This window comes from Scomber scombrus, chromosome 17, assembly GCF_963691925.1.
Source record: "Scomber scombrus chromosome 17, fScoSco1.1, whole genome shotgun sequence".
Lineage (NCBI taxonomy): Eukaryota > Metazoa > Chordata > Actinopteri > Scombriformes > Scombridae > Scomber > Scomber scombrus.
Window position 1 is genome coordinate 23,799,514 of NC_084986.1, and position 9,385 is coordinate 23,808,898.

The following is a 9,385-nucleotide window of genomic DNA, read 5'->3' on the forward strand; positions in this document are numbered from 1 at the left end:
ATCCCAGAACAGCCTCAAGATAGATCTCCCCATGAAGTCCAGACAGTTGTGGTGGTGATGCTGATGGGTCGATGAGAATGACGGCCGATGAAAGATGGGACTGTTCTCCTGCAGAGACTGGGCGGAGATGGGAAGGTGATGGGGCGCACATAACAACTGACTGTCAAACTACAGCAGAGAGAGAGAGAGAGAGAGAGAGAGAGAGAGAGAGAGAGAGAGAGAGAGAGAGAGAGAGAGAGAGAGAGAGAGAGAGAGAGAGAGAGAGAGAGAGAGAGAGAGAGAGAGAGAGAGAGAGAGAGAGAGAGAGAGAGAGAGAGAGAGAGAGAGAGAGAGAGAGAGAGAGAGATTCAAAAAGACCACAGCTAGATGATATGATACAGTGAGGTTAAAAGAGCGTAGTTCATAAAGATTGTGTGTCACTGCAACTCTTTAATAAGGTTATTTATCAGAGCAAATCTAATATTGTCTTTATGTACATTCATATGTGCGTTCTCATTTTTGGCATAAAAATCAGAAGCCATAAGAATTAGAATAAAGGTTCTGACCCTGGTGAGCCACTACATCAAAACACTCATAATGAAACTGTTTGGAACTCTCTAGAATTACACAATCTTGGAAGTCTATTCTTGGCCAATCCACTCTCATTTTTCATTTTCAAAGTGTTATGACTCAACAGCACTGCAGAGATCCACGGTGCGCCTGTATTTTGTCTGTGCTGCTCAAGGGATTCTTGGTGTTAGTATCAGAGACGCTGATACTATTTTCCACAGCCTTCAGGATCCCCTCTGCGTATAATTAACTCTTGGAAAAGTTGGAGGCTTTTGTGGTTAAACTAACTTGGCAACCTTAACATGATCTGGACCAGGATAAGCAGCAATAATTGATATATACACTGCTCAAAGAGACACTTAAATCACACATTGGATCTTGATGAATAAATCATTCAAGATGAAAGTCTTTACTGGTGTACATTATATAATTTGTTGAAATAAAATGAAGTAACAATAGTCAATGGAAACCAAAATCATCAACCCATTGAGGGCTGGATTCAGAATCACAGGCTGATCCAACTTGCATGAATTTCATCACAGCAACTCATAATGTGACTCAGTAGTGTGTATGGCCCCCGCCTGCCTGTAGGCACTCCCGACAACGTCTGGGCATGCTCCTTATGAGTCGGCGGATGGTGTCCTGGGAATCTCCTCCAAGACCTGGATCACGGCATCAATGAGCTCCATGGACAGTCTATGGTGGCGTCAGATGCATCGATACATCGATACATCACGTCTCATAGGTGCTAAGGTCAGGGGAACATGAGAGCCAGTGAACGGCATTGATGCCTTCATCATCCAGGAACTGCCAACACACTCTGGCCACATGAAGCCGGGCATTGTCCTGCACCAGGAGGAACCCAGGGCCAGTGTTGGGGAAGTTACTCAAAAATGTAACGTATTACACATTACTCGTTACTTTTCTAAAAAGTAATGTGATACGTTACATAATTACTCCCTTACATTACATTACTTGCGTTACTCCTTAACAACACCGGCGATGATAATACATCAACAGATAAAAAACACCACGTTGTACAAATAATAACTGAACCTGTTTCTCCTCGGAGTCAGCACAAGACTGGCTGGGCTAAAGAGCCTCTACATGGGCACACTAGATGGTGTTTCCATCATGACATAACACCGGTCCAGAGACCAAAGTTTTTCTGTCTGATGATGGCTGTCCGTTCACTATTATCGGTACTTTACTGAGATTAACGAGTCACGCACAGGCTTCGGCTGCTTGTTTGGGGTCGGCATACACTCAGCTTGAGCCTCACTGTGGGTCCATGAGTGTTTCTCTATTAGCTTTGTGTTAGCATGAGAGGTCAGGCAGTTGTACCGCAAGCGTGCATGAAAGCATCTTTGATTATTATTTTTTTTTTATCTGCCCAATTAATACATATTAATGGAAGAACTTGTAACAGAAGTAACGCCATATTTCTTTGTTTAGTAACTGTAATGTGATTACTGACTGCAGACACTGTAACGCCTTATATTACTACATGACAGGTAAATGTAATGTGATTGCAGTAACGCGTTACATTGTACATTATAACGTGTTCATCCTAGCAGTCAGAAACTGATTGTAACTGAGTCAGATAGTGTGCAGGAAACAAATGTAATATGATATGTTTTTAATGTCAGAACAGTACTTTTTTTTTTTTTTTTTTAAGTTGACCTTCAAGTGGGTGTTCCAAAAATGATTTATTCAGTAAAAGTCCAGTTAATCTTTCCAGATTTTCTTTGGAGGTTTATCATTCACATCTCATACTTCTTTACTGCAAATTGAACAATTTACTACAAGAAAAAAGTATTTATTATAAAAACTTTCAACAAACGGAGCCGCTGAGGTGTCAGCATGTGTCCTAAAGGTTAACTTTGAGAAATGTTGAAATCATAGTAGTAATTGGACCTTCAGAGGTGACATATTTGTCACCATCAATTATTCAGAAAGGTCAAGAATGAACATTGATGCTCTCATCAAAGATTTCTGCTTTATATTGCTTTCAAAGAGCAATATTATATAAACATTCAGAATATCACGGGGAGTTCTCTTACTCAGTGATGACAGACTTTGGGAATCAGATAAGAAGCAGACGCACACGAGCACACATCTCTGGCTAATGGATTCTCTGATAATGGCCGGAGGAATGTTTCGCTCAACTCCCTAGACACTGCCAGTAACTGAGTCTGATTAGCCTATCTGAGCTGGCCAGACCTCCCCTCTGCTTCAAGGGAGCTTAGCTGGCAGGTATGATGATGCACAGCAGGAACACAGACCAAACCTCACACACAATGAAGATGTAATGATTTCTAAATACAACTGCGGTAGGTTCAAACTACGAAGTGAGGTATTACAATTCCTTTAGTCTAAATGTAGAGATAGATAATATAATGTCAGGAGAGGAAGAGCCCGGCAGAAAACAAAAGAAAGACAAGAGTCAGGCTTGTGCTAGCAGATGAATACAGGCTGTCAATTACTAAGTCCAGTCAAAGGTGATACACTGCCTCCAGCTCTGGAGAAATTGAGCTTCTTTAAATTCTTTGGATTTAGCTTCCACCTTTTTTGAGAACGTGAATTACATAGTCAAAGAATCATAAAAAAGATTCCTATATTGCTAAGTTTTGAGGTTAGTCAACACGTACTAAACAGAGGGTATCGATACCTTAGAGACAGTGTTTTTTACATTCATCATTATGTCATGTGTGTGATGGTTCAGGTATCTGACTGTAAAAAAAAAGACCAAACTCAGCAGTGCAATATCAGGCTGTAAACAACACTTATGAGCTTATAATTATGACAAAAAATCATTTATCCGACATGCCTTACATCATCTAAACCAGTAATTAATGGACATGCCACAATTTTACTTGGTACTTTACTTCTTAAACTGGTCGTTTGTCTTCCTTTTTATGAAGAAATAGTGTAAATTGTGTTTAACTTACTTTTTTGTGATGTATGATGTGAAATTGATGATGATTGTCATGCAAGCTGAAAACGTATTTCTACTAAGGTTGGTAGTTTTGGCTGGCGGTTAGTCGGTTTCCATCACTTGGCTAAAAAGGACTTGGGTGATAATTTATACCTTTATGCTTTATAGACAGTCAAACCAAACCACATCAATTTTGATCCAGGAAGACAAAATTTGCTTGGTCGACAGGAAGACAACTGGAGGGTTAAATACAGTAAAATAAGAAGTGCTCTGGAAATTCTTCTCTTCATTCCTAATGTATTAATGTACACCAACAGTACATCCATTTGATTGATGCATCCCAACATACAGCTTGACTCGCTTCCCACAACTATAAAGTTTTGGGTGTGATATGCGAGTCACAGCTAATTTATCATCTAACAGAGATGAGGAGCAGACTACAGAGGTTACCTCGCTTCTTTTCCAACTTCACACTCCTACATTTTTTTCATTTTAAAACTTCTGTCGCAAATCACACTGACTCCTATGACATAAATTAAGAGATTTCACACAGCTCCCTCTGGAGACCCAAAAGGCTTGTTGTTACTTTTTACACATAGAACACCAGGGGGGTATTCCAGGTAGGAGGTTCAACAAACTCTGAGTCTAACCCTGAACTCTGAGTTGACTTATTATGAGATGGGAAACTCTGAGTATCCGGTTATAGAACAGCTGATCCGAATTAGGTAAATCAACTCTGAGTATGTTAACTTTGAGTTTGGCGCGTGCATGACTACAATAAAAAGCCATCATCAATCATCAATCGATACCTCGAGTCACCATGGCAACAGACAGAAAGCGTTCATGTTTTTTCACCCCAGTAGAACTCGAGGTTCTCCTGCAGGCGTATAGTGAATATGAAACCATTTTCCGCAGAAGGAGTAACACCGCTGCAGCAGCGAAGGAGAGAGAAGCGGCATGGGAGAAAATTGCTGCCCGAGTCAATGCGTAAGTTTTAATGCACTACTCCACTGACTTAACATTTAACCGCACTTAAGATCGTAGCATACAGGTGAAAAAGTTGTGTAATGAATAAAATCTGATTTCCAATTAGGTGCAATCCAACGGGGGAAAAACGCAATTGGAAGCAGCTAAGAATGAAATATAAAAACATAATTCAGAAAGGTAAGGCATATTATGCTGGGCCATGATTGTATCTCACTTTGATTTTTATTCATGATTGATGTAAGCTATTAAACTAAATTAATATTCATTCAGTGGCTACTTCAAGTAGTAATTTAAACATTAAACAGAATACTGTTAATACATATGTTTCTCAATATCCTGCTTAGTATATTAATATGTTACACAATTGCAACACACTTTTATTTTATCCATATTGGAGACATTAATATGTAGACTAAAATGTGACAATGTGTAAATGAACACTTGATAAAATAATAATTTTTAAAAAGAGATTAACATTTGAGTTCTACTCAGCCAACAGGAAGAAGGCAAAACGGGTGGAGGGCCACCACACCCACCCCTGACAGCGGCTGAGGAGCTGGCCCTGAGCCAAAACTGTGACAGGCCAGTGGCTGAAGGCAGCCCTGGAGGAAGCTCGTCTGAGCCTGTCACCCCCCAGGACACGAGTGCCTTCATCAGATGTGTGTGTACAGATTGATAAATATCTATCTATCTATCCATCTCTAGATATTTATCTATCTACTCCCAAACAGTTGCAGATGGTGTCATCTGCTTAATTGAGCCTCCAGCTACTCCAACAATGGAACTCCCTGCAGTTGTAAGTACTCCATACTCATATTGTGCCTCCATATGGTAGTTTTAAGTATTCTGACACAGAATCTTGTCCTGCATTACAGGAGGAGGAGGATGATGAAACATTGTCTGCTGCCACAGAGAGGGATCAAGAGAGGCATCAAGAAGTATGTCTTAATATTATGTACAGCTACTGGCAGTTCTCTACGCTTTCACATTCTTGGGTGGAATTTGGAGTTTTTTTTCCTTTACCAGATTTTTCTCCTTTACCAGAGCATGGCTGGCCATCATGAGGAGGAGGGTCCTTCAACCTCCACTGCACAACTAAACACAGTGAGATTATCAGTAAATGCCATGTTCATTCTGCATGTAGAAATGTAGGATTTTAAATGTCATCCATATGTTTCCCAGTTACCAGTAAAGGACCTGTACAAAATACATTTAATGAAAACCATCGCGAAGACTGAGAAGGAAATGGTCTATCTAGATCGCAAAATCAGGAAGACTGATCTAGAAATACTTTTACTGGAATGCCAGTTGAGGTGGGTGCATTGTCACAGTTGAAATATGTTAATGGTCGGAACTATATTAAAAAATCCTGACTGTTGCTTTTGTACTTTTAGGGAATAAAAGAAGCCCAAATCAAATGTGATTTATGTGCCTTTATTTGACGGTCATGGACATTCAAAAATAGTTCCGACAAATTAGGTCTCTCACAGCCCTTCCATCCTGGACATCTGCAGGGTGGATGGGATGGTCATCATCAGCGTCATGGCTCTGTACGGCAGGGTGTTGCTCTCCTCTAATAGTGGCAATATTATGGAGAACAACACATGCCACAATTATGTCACATGCCCTCTCTGGGGTCACCCTGAGCTTACGCAGGCACTGGAACCGGGATTTGAGTAAGCCTATTGTCATCTCAACCCGGGCTCTAGTCCTGCAGTGGGCCACATTAAAATGTTGTTGTGGCCCAGGCTCAGGGTCAGGGTAAGGGGTCAACAGAGAGGGCTGGCATGGGTAGCCTCTATCCCCCAGTAGGTACCCATCAAACTCTCCTGTAATTACAGTGGACACATTTCAGTGTGTTGTAAAGAGGGAGACAAAGGGTGATATTTGTACAAAGCTTTAGGTTCCTTACTACGTGCAAATTTGTTGCTCAGGCTAGACTCTCGATACATCCTAGCATCATGTACAGAGCCAGGCCACTTGGCTTCCACATTGGTGATGAGGTTGGCTGCATCACCTATGATCTTGACAGTGCAGAGAACGACATGAGTTGCAGTATATTGGGATGTGGACTTTATCATTCTTAAGATGGTAGGTAATATACCTGGACATTGATACTATGACAGGATTTCCTGTTCACATAGTCCCCTTCATTCTCTGCAGGAGCAGTGATAGGGATGTGTGTTCCATTAATACATCCTATCACATTTGGCAGCCCTGGAAAATGACAACTAATTAGGCTACTGTACTGACCCTGGTCTGAGGTTGCAGCAGAATGTCTATCATACTTGAAAATGATCTAATATATTATTTCTACATCAGTTACCTGCAATCCTGTGGAATTCCTCTTTGATGTTTCTTATAGGTTTGTGCCCAGGGAACACTACCATGATGGACAACAGGCGTTTAAGTGCGAGGGTGACATTCCTGACTGCTCTACACACCGTTGCCTTGCCAACGTGTTCTGCGTCGCCAATATTGTAGAGGAAGCTTCCATTGGCGTAGAAAGCAGCGCGATGCACAATATTTGCTCTGATGTGAGCGCACGTCTGCGGTGTGTCAGATTGCATATGTATGGCCGGAGTATGTTATTGAGGTAAATGATGGAGGTTGACGAAAATCGATACCGTTCCAACAGATATTCTTCGGGTAATGCGAGCACATCCAATCGAGGTCTGATAATCCTCTCCCGACGTAAGGCATTTCGGATTATTTCAGCCTCGATATCTATCGGATTGCGGATGTATGGACAACCCATGTCTCAGCAGTTTGCTTCAAGTGGGAGGAGACAGGTAGAAACTCAGGGTTTCTTATAGAAAACCTGCCAACGAGCAGGTTTAATCACAGAGTCAGTTACCATGGTGACTGACTCAGAGTTTAAGTTACCCCTCTTCTCTGGAACGGATAACACAGAGTTTCCCTCATCTCAGAGTTGACTTACTCTGAGTTTTCACGTAACCCGCTATCTGGAATACCCCCCTGGAAACTCAGTGAGGTGCAAAATCCCACTTTCAATGATGCCCACAGAGCTGCCATCTGTGTCCAAGAGGATCTCCTGGTAAAGTGTGAAGTAGCACATCATCAACACCAACTCTATTTCGATAAGCAAATCGCATAGGTTCCTGAAATATGCAGACCTGTATTTAAAGAAGCTCTGCTATCACTCCTTCAACACCTTAAAAATAAAAACATGAGAAAGCAAAGCAGCCTTTTTGCTGGTTCGCTCAGCAGGAACCTTTCTTCATTTTTGTTAGCGTCTCAAAAGGTGTAAGACCTCTTTTCGGCCTCTATTCTCCCTGATTGTATTGGTCTGGCGGATATTATGATATATTGCCTTGTTGACAGCAGATGCAATGTGAGAGCTTTGTCCATTCAAATTGCTGTCCACCCCCTCCTTGTCTCTATTCGGCCCTGCGTCACACTGCTGCAGGCTCTGTTTACTCAGACACATTCTCCTAGACCGTATGAGGACTTCCTGCTGTCAGCCCATGTCTGAGGGATTTACTCCCCTCTTGAATCCAAGCTGCACAGGAGAACAGTACAGCCAACGCATCAGTTTGTATAACAATGCATTCACTGTTTCTGGAAACCACAACCTCTGCTTTCCACACATGTTTAACAGGAATCAGATAACTTAATACTTTGGGTAATCTCCAGAGCAACCAGCACAGATAGGAGGTTTCTATTTATACAGCACTGTTACAAAAATGGTTTGTGTGATGACTTGGTTGGTCTGGAGATAAAAAAAATAATGTTAGTGCACCCAGTAGCTCTGCTATATGTGAGTAAAGGATGACTTTTTACTGGGTCCAGAGCTGGAAAGGTAATAAACAAACAGTCAACAAAACACATCCATGTCAGCCTCCTAGTGGACAGAACAATGAAGTGCATCAACAGTAACAGCATATATGAAAACTGAACTATGTCTTCAGTGTGAGGTGATTCAAATCTAAATCAGTCACAGTAGTTAAGCCAACTGGACCCCACCATGTAATGCAAGGTAAATTATGCAGAATAGCAACTCCTATTCTCAGCTATCAGTGATGTGCACAATAGTATTAATACATCAGGTAAATCTCTTTTTCTATCTAATCAGTAACTCCTTCACTCTGTCTTAAAGTCTTGCTAAATTTATAATGTTCCTTCATCTTGATGTCTGCTGAGAGTTCCCTTGTGCTCACCTTAAATCTCAGTTTAACACATGTACCTACAAGCATGATTTGTGACATCACAACTAGTATAAGTGTGATGAGGAAACTGGAAACTAGAGCCCGACCGATACTGGATTGTTGGAGCCAATGCCGATACCAATATTAGTGAGTAAAAAATTCCAATTCTGATATATTGGTTGATATATTATATGTACAGAATATAAAGATAAACATAATATTTTTATATTCATATATATATATATACATTTATAGTTTTACAAAACTTTATTCTACAAAATGACATCAGTGCACTAAAACAATAAACTTCACTGGGAATGTAATCATTAGAATTAAATATGAATTATTGGTTTGTCTTTGGTTTGGTTTTTTTGTGTTGGGATGTTTTTCTATGGTTATTTGTAAAACAAAAAATATGATTGTTTTATATGATAATTGGAAAATTACAAATAAAGTGTTTTTTTTTTAAATAATTAAATATGAATTTTAAAAAATACATGTGGAACAAACAAAAAACAACAATAACATATGCATATATACAACTTTAAATGTATATCGGCATATATTGGAAAACATTTAACGATACCGATATATCTGTGATTGGTCAATATCGGCCGAAAAAATCGGCTCTACTGGAAACCACTAATGGACAAACACTGAGTATGGAATTTTAAGTGAAGTAGGAGACATCTTGTGTCCAAAAGTTCATCTCAGAAATATTTGCACATAGATTCTAGATTTT

At 40.3% G+C, this 9,385-nt stretch overlaps 1 pseudogene; it reads right to left on the minus strand.

Annotated features, from left to right (window-relative positions):
- Positions 1-5,929: 5,929 nt before the first annotated feature.
- On the minus strand, positions 5,930-7,232 carry LOC133997395 (putative nuclease HARBI1; annotated as a pseudogene).
- Positions 7,233-9,385: the final 2,153 nt, after the last annotated feature.